Here is a 14,099-nt window from a genome sequence, read left to right on the forward strand (position 1 = left end):
CCAGTGAAGAGCCGCACGCTTTCAAGGGCCGGTGCAGCCTGGCTGATTCCCTCCCTGACTGCTCACCTCTGCTTTCTGCTCGCTCCCTGTGGTCCCTGCAGCCCCTCAGCACAGAGCCCAAGTCCCCAGCCGGGCTCCCCCACTTCGCAAGGCTCCCTCCTTCCCCGACCAGGCCTGTGTGAACGTCGCCCCTCTGCCCACCAGTCTCGTTATTCTTTATTTCTGTCCTCTGGTTTGCGTTGTTAACAATTCAATTGTGGTAAAATGCACAAGTGCACCATCTTAACCGCTGTAGAGGCATTCGATCCACACTGCTGTGCTGATCCACAACTGGTCATCCGGAATGTTGCATGCCTGGCACCACCATGGCCCTGTGCATCGTGCAAGCTGGGAACTCTGTATCGCCTCACCAGGAAGTCCCCATTTCCCCTCTCCCTTTCCCCAGCCCTGGCCCCACCTTTTTCTCTCTACCTCTCTGATCCTGGCTGCCCTGTGCCTCCCAGCAGAGGAACCAGAGTGCTCGTCCACTTACCCCTGACCCTAGCACAACGTCTTCACCATTCATTCGAGTTGTTGGAAGTCAGAATTGCCCTCCTGTTCAAGGCTGAGCAGTACTCCACGTATGAGTGTGTTTTGCTTAGTCCAGTCATTTTTTGATGGACTCTTGGACTGCTTCCATGGTTTAATTCTTGTGAATTATTCTGCCAGGGACATGGGTGTGCAAATAACCTTTCAGGATTCTGCTTTCAATTCTTTTGGTTGTATATCCAGAAACATAGTTCTAAGGTCAGATGGCAATTGTATATTAATGTTTTGAGGGACAGTGGGACACGGTGGCTGTGTCCATTACACATTCCAACAACCAGTGTACAAATTCCATGTTTGTAGCAGCACAACTCATAAGAGGCAAATCTTGGAAGCAGCCTATATGTCCCTTATTAGATGAACGAATAAAGAAAAACCTACGCTGGATGACCCTGTGTGGGGTGGGCACACGCTCCTTTGTCCTGGAGCTCCCGAAGCAGCGGTGCCAACCTGCGCCAGACCCTCTGGCTCTTCCGAGCCCAGGAGGACAGGTGCCCCCTCTGCCCAATCCCCGGCAGCTTGGCTGGCAGGCAGCACGCACACCGGGCTCTGAGCCCTGTAACAGCCTCCGCAGTTAGGTCTGTACCAGAGCCACCCACTGCAGGTGAGGTCCAAGTGCTTTCTTTTTTCGGTTCTTATCCTTCTTTCTTTTTCTTGGAGGGGCGGTGGAAATGGTGTCTCACTCTGTTGCCCAGGCCAGGCCAGCCTTGGACTGCTGGGGCTCTGGGCTGATAGGAGCCTCCTGCTTCAGCCTCCCAAGTAGCTGAGAGTACAGGCACAGACTGTCATACCAAACTATTTTGATGATTTTTAAAAGCAAATATCTAGAGTCATGCAATGCCTGCCACCACCCAGTTTCAGAACATTTCAAGCCTGCAAATAACACTTTTATGTCCATTTGCTACTCAATTTTACTGCTACTCCCAGCCACTCATACTTGACCATCTGCTTCTCATCTATGAACTTAGATTTCTTGGAGATTTCATACAGATGGGATTACAGGAGATGTAGTTATTTACATCTGGCTTCTCACAGTCCGCATAATATTTTCAAGGTTCATCATGCTGTAGCATGAATCAGTTTTAGTTTTCCTTTTCGTTGCTGAATAGTACTCCATTGTGTGTATATAATACTTTAAAACATCTTTTCATCACTTGATGGGAATCTGGATTGTTTTCATTTGGGGGCTATGAACATTCATGTACATAACTTTGTGTAGACAAATGTTTTTATTTTCTTGGATAGATTCCTGGTAAAATTGTCAGTTCACATAAGTTTATGATTAATTTTAAAGACACTACCTCACTGTTTTCTAAAGTGCCTGTACCGTCTTACGTTTCCACCAAGAAAGCATAAAGGTTCCAGTTTCACCAGTTCAGCCCCTACTCCTGGTATTGTCCCTTTGTTTATAGCCATCCTAGGGGGTGTGTTTTAGGGTTTGTTTATTTGGGTTTTTTGTGTTTTGAAACAGGGTCTCACTGTGTATTTCAGGCTGGCCTTGAACACACTATGTAACACAGGCTGACCTCAAATAGCAATTCTCCTGCTTCAGCCTCTCAAGTGCAGGGATTGCAGGTGTATGCCACCTTGCCTGGCATGTGTTTTATGGAATTAATTCACATATTTCTTGCAATAAATATAGCTGAACATTTTTGTCTGTTGTATATTTTTGTTTTTACTTTTTCTTATTTTTTTAACAATAAAATTTCATAATCAAATACAATTATTAGCAATTTAGATATCTTCTTTGGTAAAATACCTATTTATATGTTTTCCCAGTTATATCGCATTGTCTTCATGTACTGAGTTGTAAGAATTCTTTCTCTATTCTGGATACAAGTCTTTTATCGAAGCATGATTTGCAGGGTTTTCTCACTGTGTGTAACTTGTCTTTCCATGGACTTATGGGGTCCTTTGGGACACAAACATTTTAAATTTTGATAAAGTTTAATTTGTCATTTTTATGGATGTGATTTTGATATCACAACTAAGAATCCTTTGCCTGCCCAAGATCACAAAGATTTTCTCCAGTAATCTTCTTGAAGCCTTTGTAGTTTCGTCTTGGGCCCTGTGCCCAGGATCCACTTGAGTCCGTGCTCTGTGTGGTGAGGTGGGGCTGCATTTCCCATGTGTGGGTGCTCAGCCACCCGCACCCTGCTGGGGAGACTTCCTCGCCCCTGTGACTGCCTTGGCTTCGCCGCTGAAATCCATCGTTCGTGATGACATGTTTTGCTCTGGCCTCTCTGTCTGTCCGTGGATCTACTGCAGTGTATCCTGGAACCAGGACCACCCTCTCTGTTTTACCTTGCTGTTAGAGTCAGTTCTAAATGCAGGTAGAATAACTACTCCAAATTTGCTCTCCTTTTTCAAACTTGTTTTAGTTCTTTGGATCCTTCGCATTTCTGTGTCAATTTTAAGAAATTTTTGTCAATTTTTACAAAAACACCTGCTGGTATACTGACAGGAATCACATTGATCTTACATACCAGTTTGGGCTGAATGGCCGTCTTTGCCATAGTCAAGATTTTGGTGTTATCAGAAATCAAATTGTTTTATTTACTCTTATGTCAGTCTGCTGGTGATTCATAGAAATACAACTGATTCTGTATGTATACTAATTCTAATATTTTCTAATATATTTTTTAGTAGAATGGTCTTTCAAAGCAGAGGTTGAGGTGGGTGAGAGTACACTAGAAATCTACTACCTGCCTAGGGATGTTTCCATCAATTTTCTTTCTTTCTTCCTGGCTAGGATTGAACCCAGGCCCTCATGCATATCAAACACACATCCTACCACTAGGTTACACCCTCCAGTCCCTATCAATTTTTAAAATTAGAGTTTTAAAATCTCCAACTACTGCTAAATTCTCAATTTCTCCTTTCAGTTCTGGTGTTTTTTCCTTATTTTGAGAATATATATAGAGAGAGAGAGATCATATATATACATATGGGGAGGGGGAGGGAGGGAGACAAAAAATGTATATACACTTCAGGACAAGAAGAGCTTACAGAAATGTTTCAATACTAAATTTATTGAAATTTCTTGAGATTAACATGTTACCTTTGGCCTCTACAGGGACCAGAGGTGCTCAGAATGGTGGCCACCAGCTTCCAGACATTTATCAGCGGGCGAGCTGCTGCTCAGGTGACCTTGTCACGGAGATTGCTGCATCCACACTTTCAGCTTCTTCCCTAAGGGCCGGCAGAGCAGTGGGTTTTCTGTGACATCTGATGTCCTCTAGGGTCACCCATGTGAGAGGAGCACCGGCTGTTGAGAAAATATCATACTGTTTTCTTTTCCTGAAGTGTGCGAGTGTGCAGAAATTCTGGGGGCAGTCTCTCCCTCCCTCTCTCTCTCTCCCTCCCTCTCCCTCCCTCTCTCCCTCCCTCTCTCCCTCCCTCTCTCTCCCTCCCTCTCTCCCTCCCTCTCTCTCTCCCTCTCTCTCTCCCTCTCTCTCTCTCCCTCTCTCTCCCTCTCTCTCTCTCCCTCTCTCTCTCCCTCTCTCTCTCTCCCTCCCTCTCTCTCCCTCTCTCTCCCTCTCTCTCTCTCTCCCTCCCTCTCTCTCCCTCTCTCTCTCTCTCTCCCTCTCTCTCCCTCTCTCTCCCTCTCTCTCCCTCCCTCTCCCTCCCTCTCTCTCTCTCCCTCTCTCTCCCTCTCTGTCTCCCTCCCTCTCTCTCCCTCTCTCTCCCTCTCCCTCTCTCTCTCCCTCTCTCTCCCTCTCTCTCCCTCTCTCTCCCTCCCTCTCCCTCCCTCTCTCTCTCCCTCTCTCTCTCCCTCTCTCTCTTTCCCTCTCTCCCTCTCTCTCTCCCTCTCTCTCTCTCCCTCTCTCTCCCTGTCTCTCTTTCCCCCTCTCTCTCCCTCTCTCTCCCTCTCTCCCTCTTTCCCTCTCTCTCTCTCCCTCTCTCTCTCTCTCCCTCTCTTTCTCTCCCTCTCCCTCTCCCCCTTCCTCTCTCTCCCTCCCTCTCCCTCCCCCTCTCCCTCTCTCTCTTATCTATCTATCTATCTATCTATCTATCTATCTATCTATCTCCCTATCTTGTTCTCCTGATGTACCGACAGTCCTAGCACCATCAAATAGCCGAGCTCACCCAGCCATGGTGCACACCTGTCATCCCAGCTGTTTCAGAGGCTGAGGCAGGAGGGTGGCAAGTTTGAGACCAGCCTCGGAAATCAGCAAGACTCTGCCTCAAAAGTGGTCCTGGTGCCACTCGGAGCATTTCAGGTCTCTCACAGCCACCACTGACTGCATTTATCATTTTCCCTCCTTCCAGGCCTTCTGTCTTTGTGTTCTCTAAAGTGTGTTCTTTGCTGCCGATGTTCAGTGGGTCTTGCTATTTGATCCCGCCATCTCTGCTTTTGATCGGGATGTTGAGACTTTTCACATTCAATGCAATTGTCGATATAGTTGGATTTACATTTACTGTTTTTCTGTGTTTTCCACATGTTTCCAATATTTTCCTCCTCTGTTCCTCTTTTAATACCTTTTTAGTGGCAAAAACAATTTAATGTGCCATTCTTATTCCTCTGTTGATTCTTATTATATTTCTATTTTATAAGTGACTGCTTTAACGGGTACCACATGCATCATGATTTGTCACAATAGACTTCATAGACTAACACTAGCCTAATTCTGCTAAAATATAGAAGCTTTAATCCAGCCCTGTTCCTTTCCTCCTTTCTGCACTAAAACTCTTCTGTATAAATTACAACAGGACATGCTCCGAACTGAACCAGGGTGGCACACACACTGCCCCTACACTGTGCTGCTCGTTCAGCTAGCGGAGATGTGGCCGGGCCTGGCCTGTCCCAACCCTCTGCCATGCTCTGTGCAGGCACTGCCCATTGTGCAGATCAAGCGATGGCCCTCCTCTGGGGCCGCCTGGCCCTCTGGAGATGTTTGTGCAGACTGAGTAGAAAGGTGGGTGGGGGAGATGCCACCTGCCCTGGGAAGGGTCACTGACACCCATTGCTCTTACCTGACTCTCAGCTGTTTATTTATCTGTTTACTTATGGCTAGGGCTTGAACCCAGTTCTGTGACGGTTATAGGCTTGGGTCAGGTCTCAGAAGCACCTGCTCTTTTCAATTCTGTCCGTATTCATTGATATCTTGGGGAGAAGGTTGACAGATCTCCTCACTTAGCCAAGCATGTGAGCCCCACAGCCCCCTGGCAGTTCCAGCTCTCAGACACAGCTGCTGTATTCTCCACCGAGTTTCTTTCAGTCTCCAAGACCCGAGATGGCCTGCTCCTCTGTGTCACCCAGTGTCCCCTGATGTAGAAGATTCGGTGCACATTTGTAATGTTGGCATTATCTTCGGACAGGGAGAGCCATGTGGTGGGCTTTTTGGACCACGCTGTGACGAGGGCCAGGCAGGAAGAGGCACAGAGACCGATCCAGGGCTCCAAGTGGCCCCCTCCAAAGACAGGAAGAAAGAAAATAAACCTAAAGTCCAGCTCATGGAATCTGGTTGGTTTTATGGGAACCTCCATAGAGCAAAAAACCCCACAAAAACATAGGAACATTTTTCTAAAGAATGTTGAAGAAAATTGATTTAAGGTAATAGCTAAGAAATGGGACTACAATTATTTTTCCATCACACTTTATATTGAGACTTATCTGAGGCTTGGGAGGAAGCTGGAGGGCCTTTCAAAAGTACCAAGAATCTCCAAATCTTGATTCATGATCCCTCTGCTATGCCCGCACCCATCCTGGTATTTGCTGCTAAAGCATAGAAGATGCCTCAGTTTTCAACAAGAAACCACCACACGTACCTCTCCAGCGTCACAGGGCAACTTTCACCAGGACCAAAAGTTTGTATTTTTATGCCTTTGCTATGCTGCAATGCAAACAGTGGGCAGGAACACTGACTCGGTAAGAGAAGCGCTGGTGCCCAGCCAGGCCACCCAGAATGCACCGGGATTAGACAGCCTGCCGGACAGCATCCTGACCACAGAGATGAGGTCACCCCGGGAAAGAGATTCACAGAGAAAGATAAAACCAACAAAGTGCAAAAGTAAAACCTGTAAAGTCTGAAATGCACATTGTCCAAGTATTTTCCCTCATTAATTCTGGAAGCCCTTGAGTGTTTCCAGGGGAATTAGTCTGCAAGTTTCTGAGCCATTTACCCCTAACTCGCCACATCGCTGCTCTGTCACGGCCATTTGCTGTCCAGAAAGCCCTTGGAGCCTTAGCCCTGAAGATATTTATTACAGCAATTATTTTCTTTTTTCCATAAAATGAAATTATGCTTTTCCAAATTGAAAGGAACATGGACGTGAACCCTAACCCTGACTTGCGAGGCATGAAACGGGTCCACTTCTGATCAAAGCTCACCATCCTTTCAGATGCCCAACCTGAGCGACTCTGGTTTTGGCAGCATCACAATCAAGGGAGCCCTGGAGGCCTGGTAAAGAGCAGGGCTTAACAGGAACTCAGCCAGTCTGACAATTAGCTCTGCTTCGAGCCCCGGACCAAGGCAGCACGGAAGTGGGAGGCCACAAGCGCAAATGCTTCCTGATTCAAGGACCATGAAGTCCCAGACTGAACTTTCGAAATGAGGGCAACACTGACTCCTACTTCAGTGGGCTCCAGTGACAATTAAATGAGATAACTGCACAAGATGTTCAGTGTCACCTGGCACCTAGCAAGATCTCTGTAGCTGCATGAGGAACGATTCATTCTCATGCATGTTTGTGTTGGCACCCAGACCCTGAGCAGCCAGGCACCTTAAAGTGAACCATTTACTGTGCTGAACTAAAAAGACCCATCTACAAAACTGCCCACTTGTGTATCTACCCCTTGCCAGCTGCAATAGCCTTCCTGAGAAGGAATGAAGCCCTGGTTCTGAATTCTTAAGCCGTGCTTACAGCCTCAGCTGAAAACTGAGAAAAGCCTGTATTAAGAGAATCAAGATGAGTCTAGCTCACACATCAGTTGATGGAGTGTGTATAATAAGTGGGCTTAAGGCTATCTGTATCATTTAATCTTTAGCACCAATAAAGAATATTTATAAATCCCTTTGTAAGTCAGCTGTGGGATATGAGTATTGGGCTTTTATGCATGATGGTTGGGTTTCTATGTCAACTTGGTTAAGGAATGGTTTAGAGTCATGTATCAAGCTCTAATCTAGGAACTGCTCTGACTGTGCCACTGTGGACCTAAAACCAGAAACCAGGCATCCCTAAGTGGAGGAGATGTCCCTCTGCCACGGGTCAGGCCCGGTCCAACCAGTTAAAGTCTCCAGGGTGAAACAGAGGATTCTTGAGAAGAAATTCTGCTCATGGCTCCAACAACTTGCCTGTCTCCAGCCTTGGGCATACCCTGTGCACCTCTAGCTCTCTGCCTTGCCTTTGGGAACAAAATTCACCTGTCTCTTAGGGTGGTGATTAGCTTTCTGCCAGAGTAGATCTGTGACCCAGGAAGTATTGGCTACATCCCCCAAAAGCTTCTCAAGGAACCTAAGCTGTTTTAGTTGCCCACCTGGAGGAAGTGGTTTTGCGCTTGCCACCTGCCTGTTGCCCTCAGCAGGACACAGCTGCCCTTCTTGCTGCGCGGTGTTACCAGGCTGAGGGTGGTGCATCACTTAGTCCATCAACAAAGGCTTGCCAAGTCCCCTCTGTGCCAGGAACTCATCCAGACATGGAATAAAACAGAGCAGCAAAGCCATCTCCAATCCCAGCCTTCATGAAGTTCACACTATCCTGTTGGGAGGTGCTCAGTACAAGAATAAGTCAAATATCCATCAAATAGCAGCAAGTGTCCGTATGAAAAGTAAGCAAGGGGAAGACCCAGGCAGTTCTGGGGCTGCGTGTGATTTTCAGCAGGTTGCCAGAAAGGATCCTTAGAAATATGGGCTCCAGCAGGTGAATCACGCTATTCAATGATGCTAAGCTTCCTGTTTTAAGATACCAGAAAAGCCTGATGTTAAATGGCTTAAACAGGAAACTACTTTTTCACATCACAATGATAACTGCTAACATCCTTTGAGGGTCTGCTACACACCATGAATACCTGACACATAGCATTCTTGATATTCATAGCAGGGCTGTGCACTAGGTGCTCTGTCCTGTGAGGAGACCGAGGCTCTGAGAGAGGAAGCCCTCCCTGGGGTGGGTAGGGGCAGGCCCGGCTCTGCAGGTCTGCCCTGGCCCAGGCTCCTGCCCCAGAGAAAGCCAGTCCGGAGACAAAGGACCAGGGCTTGGGTCTTCAGCATCTCCCGGCTCCTCTGTGGCATCCTCAGTGCCACCACGGCTGCAACATGTCCCCGGTACGCCTAGTGGAAGAAGGTGACTGACTCCTTGGAGCCACTTCCTGGACAGGAGACTGCATCTGGCTTCCTGGCACAGAGTCGGGACAGCACAGGTATAGACCCATCCTGACCGTGCCCATGAGGAGATGGGAGTTCACAGTCTGGGACCACACTCACTCCCCGGGGGGAGAAGGGATGCGGCCCCTCCCTGGGCTGCCACAGAGTACCTGTCCCAGCTGGTTCTGGAGGGGAGTGGCCCTCAGACATTTCCCAGCTGAGACACCCACCATACCTCCTGGCCCTTGGAAAATCTGCAGGTTGGTGGCTCTGATCCCATTAGTGGATCTCAGACCTGAATCCAGAGGGAGACAGAACATGAGGTCACACAGAAAAGAGCCAGTTCCTTTAGGGTACATCCTGAAAATTCTGTTTTCTGGCCTCAGGATTTCAGTGCTTATCATCTTCATTGTATATTCTTGCTATGGTTTAGCTCTTACATGATCCCAAAGCCTACCATGTCTGGAAGATGGTTGGATTATGGGAATGTCATGGCTGACTTGCTGTTCGGTGGGGTCTGGTTGAAAGAAGTGAGTCACTGTAGGGTGGGACCTGTACAGATTTATCCCCCTTCCTGGCTCCTCCCTTCTCTCTCTCAATCTCTCTGCTTCCTGTCGACCATGACTAGAGCAGCTCTCCTTCACCCAGGCCCTTCCACCATGTTGCCTGCCTTGGAGCCATGAGCCATGGACTGAACCCTCCACAAACTGAGACCCAAAGTAAACCTCTCCTTCAACTTGTGTCAGGTATTTTGTCCCAGGAAATAGGAAAATAACTGAGACAATTCTTTTTCCTGACATCACTGGGAGTGGTGGTCCAAAGAAGAGCAATTTTATTAGACCTTAGGCTTCAAAGGGCCTCAGTTTCTTACTGAGACTTTTCAAAAGCATTCTGAGTCTGACTGAAAACCACCAAGAAACTTTTTGGTTATGTGCAGGAGTGAGAGCAGAGCAAAGCCATTGGGCATATTTCTGAAGCCAAAATGGAGTAAAAAAGAAGGAAACGTTCAAGGGGAAAGGTTTTGAAATTTATGTGAAGATAATACATAGTTATTTCAACAATAGATTAATGCACACGCTGCACTTGCTAATGCCCCTCTACCCTGCTGTCCAGTGAACTCGGTCGCGGTGCCAGATTGTCCATCCAACTTCATCTGATAGCAAACACCATAGGGAGATTTTCATTGTCCAGTAAACTTGGGGGTGAGCCTCATTCAGCATTAGTTTCCAATCAAACTCATTATCTCCCTTCTCAGTTTGGCACAGAGTAGGGGCATTTACAAACGTCCATGTTGTCCCAGCACCCTATAATGCTGTTACAATGACAATTTTATTAGGTCTATAAAAATTTTGCAACTTCCCCGCAGCCCACTGTAGTTTCACCAGCAGTCATAAAAGATCTTAAATTATATTTGTGCAAAATTGAGATGAATGAGCTCAAGCATTTATGCACTTTTCACTGTGTAACAGGGACTTTTTCTTCCCCCTGTCTCTGCCAAGTGCACAGAGAAAGCTCTCCCATTCAACTATTTGTCAACTCCCATTAGAAACATTTAATGCTAATAAAATTTATGGATTCAGTTTCCAAAGGATACTGCCAGAAGACTTCAAGATTACCACATCAGTACTTAAATACACCCATTGTTCACCTTATAAAAATCTATAGGCGGCCTGACAAGTATAAAATGTAGCTTTGTGTGCTGAGTCAGCACCAGAGACTTTTTTGGTTGAAGTGGAGTTCATGAAATAAAAGTAAATGTGTTCTCAAGTCAGTGAGGAAAGATTGATCTGAAAACATTCCCCCATAAATACAGAACTGACGGGCTGTGATGCTATATGCACATTCTCCACAGGAAAAAAAATAAAGCGTGATTCCATCTACTCCATAGGTAGTAATCAGGCTAATTCGTTTCAAAGGCTTCATACACCAGGACTCATAAAGGAACATTATGATCGTGCGGGTCACACATTTTAGACAGAGAGCTGTCTTTCAGGTAGGAAGTCCCTGGCATGCCTCCTGTACTGCATTTCTAGACGCGGTGACGGGTCCGCTTGTGTGCGCTGTCACACTGGCATGGCTTGGACCTAGTTCTCAGCTAACTGTCTCAGCCACAACTAACTGTCTCAGCTTCTAAGCACCTCACAGTTGAGGTGCGATAAATAAAACTACAAGAATGTTTATTTTTTAAATATATTACATTAAGAGCCACATTGTCATTAATCATCCCCAGCATCTTTCCCTCTCTTCAAACACACCTCTCCCATCATTCTTGCCACTGTCTGAAGCAGTTCTGGAGTCCTCTTTCTCCAGGGTCTTTCGTTGTGCTGTCCTGGCTACCTGAATGGATTGATTCAAACTGTTTACCCTGCACAGCCATGTAGACTTCAGGGATGAGCCAGAAGCTGAACAGTGCCACATGGGGTGGGTATGGTAGGCAGGACTCACTGTCACGCTTTCAGGAGCCTGACTTTGTTGAGTGGCACACAGCAGCAGCACACACTGTATTTTTTATCACACCTTATGAAGACACTCCTAAGAGAGGACTTCAGGCTGCTTCAGAAAGTAGCAAGAATGATAGGATAAGTAGATTCAGAGCCCCAGGAAACATTTTGAAGGTGATTAATGGTGCTGTGCCTTTTACAGTAATAAATTTAATTAAAGCATTCACTGTGTATTTTGCTCATACCTTCTGCGTCAGTCACTTTGCTCAGGGTACAAGCTCTTCCCTTTATGTGGTTCTGTCTTCAGCTTACCCAAAAATGTTGTGCGGATGGTAGGTGTTTACCACCTATTTGCTGGACTAGCACATTATAAAAATAAATAAGGGGCTGGGGATTTAGCTCAGTGGTTCTGGTGCCTGCCTCGCAAGCACAAGGTCCCTAGTTCAATCCCCAGTACCAGAAACAAGCAAACAAACAAACAAACAAATAAATAAATAAATAAATAAAAGTAAATGAAGTATCTGTCACTCGGAGCCAAAGAACCCATAACCTGGGGAGCTAATTCGCGTATAGGAAATAGCACCATGAGAGCAGGGAGTCCCACTATGGACTCATCAGGAGTATCAGCCAGCAGCAAGCTGGGCGGCCAGGGTCTCGGCCAGGGTCCCTGCCCTGTCCCTCTAATCCCTGCAGGCAGGTGCTTCCCATGGGGTGCATTTATGGCGTCTTCAGAGGATCCACTTTCTGGTCTTCAACTTCTACACTTGCTCCTCTGAAAACCCACCTTCTGGACAGCGGGCGCTAGTGTGGGTGCCCCCGGCCTCTGCAGAGGACACTGACCCCCACCCTGGGTGACGCCATGGTGCTGTCCGGAGGCGGGGTTTCCAGGCTCTGCTCTCAAAGAGCCCAAGGGACACTGGCATCAGTGAGGGGTCTGTGCCAGGAGGGCAGCCTGCCTGGGAGGGCTCTCAGTGTCCACAGCATCAAGGGCAAGGCAGAGAAGCATTGTGCGGTGGGATTGGAGACAGGTGCCGTTCCACACTAGTACAGCCGGGACACTTCAGGGTCCAGAACAGGCGGGTAGCAGTTTTTATGTAATGGCCTTGTCTTTTCCATCCTCCTGCTATTTTCAAAGCCAAGCCAACCTGGTCCTGAGGGAAACGCTCTGAGCTCCAAGCGAGCAGGTTCTTGGGGAGAAGATCCTGCAACCACGGCTCCTTCCTGTGTCCGGAGGAGCCCACGGGCAGCCTCGCCGCCTCAGCTGCTGGCCTGACAGCTCAGATGCGCACAGGAGGTCCCCACAGGAAGTGAGCTTTCCCAGTCACCTTGGAAAATGTCACAAAGAAACGGACTGCGTATGAGACTCAGAGGTTTTGATAACAATAGGCATAAATGTGTGATGAGATGAAATAATTTCATCTGAAAATATTGTATGGGTATGTTAGTTACTTTTCTCTCATTGCTGGGATGAAATATCCGACACCCAGAGTTAAAAGTGAAGGGGTTTATTTGGCTTACAGTTCATAGAGGTTTAGTCCATAATCAGCTGGCTCCAAGGCTGGGATGGCAAACAGGTATCTCAGAGGAACACAGGAGAAAGGCAGCAAGAGAGTTAACAGTGTCTCCCTGCCCCTTTTATCTTATCCAGAATACTTAGGGCATGAAGCACTCACACCCTTAATCCTAGTGCCCTTGAGCCTAGCATTGCATCATGAATCAATTCCAGCTTCACATATTCTAGCTCAAGCCCATGACCACATGAGGCCTTGAGGCAACATCCAGACTCAAACCATAACAATGGGGGAAAGGTAGCATTTAAATTCACATTATTTTTATTTCTCTAACATCTAAATATATTGGGTCTTACTGGGGCCTGACATCAAGAGCAACAGGCATAATTAATAGCTGTTCTCTAGCTATTGTCAAAACTTTTCTGAGAGGAGATAAACTTATAAAAAACCAAAAAAATGAAGAAAGGCCTAACAGCCATCAGATAAATTTTTAAAACAATTTTGCTGATAGATCTATGTGATGTTAATTTCCATCTAATTTATTATGTGAGCAAGATATCTCAGTGTACATCTATTAAAGTGACAGACTTAGAATTCATTATGAAGTTTGTTTCACTCTGGCAATAAAGAGAATTAATTGAAAATCTAAAAGTTCCTGTCTCATTAAAATATGTAACTCCTGCAAAATTTTGTAATATTGTGACATAGTGATACAATTATAAAATTGTGATTTAATTATGTTACTTTGATTAATTGTACGCTAATGATTGTGTTGATTGAATGATAATAATTCAAGCAGACATTCTTTCCAATATTTAGCCTTAAGGTCACAGAAAATAAAACTTAAGATTTTTTGAATGTAAAATGTTGCCAATAAGACTGAGAGGATATTCAATAAATTATTTTCAGCCATAAAAATATTTTTAAATTAAGACAAAAGTACATGAAGAACGTTGAATGAAAATGTAAGTTCAAAGGAGAAAAGAATCAAGGTAAAATTTTCAACTGTCATAATAGGGCTTATTTATGTATTTTAAAATAGATATGTGGCATCAAACTAGTATGATATATGACATTCCACAGGATATATTTTAAAGTGATGTAATCGTTTTATTTTAAGCTGCCAATATTTGCAATAGACAAGCAATTTCCTTAGATTGCTTACCTTAAGTGAAACTTCACATCCATATAAAAGTAAGCAAAAGCTATAGTTTTTCAATGGTCATTCAGAAAAATAACTAAAAATGTTTGAAGTC

This window comes from Heterocephalus glaber, unplaced genomic scaffold (genome assembly GCF_053883595.1).
Source record: "Heterocephalus glaber isolate CG9 unplaced genomic scaffold, H.glaber_assembly_v1.0 deba00001067, whole genome shotgun sequence".
In the NCBI taxonomy this organism is placed as follows: Eukaryota; Metazoa; Chordata; class Mammalia; order Rodentia; family Bathyergidae; genus Heterocephalus; species Heterocephalus glaber.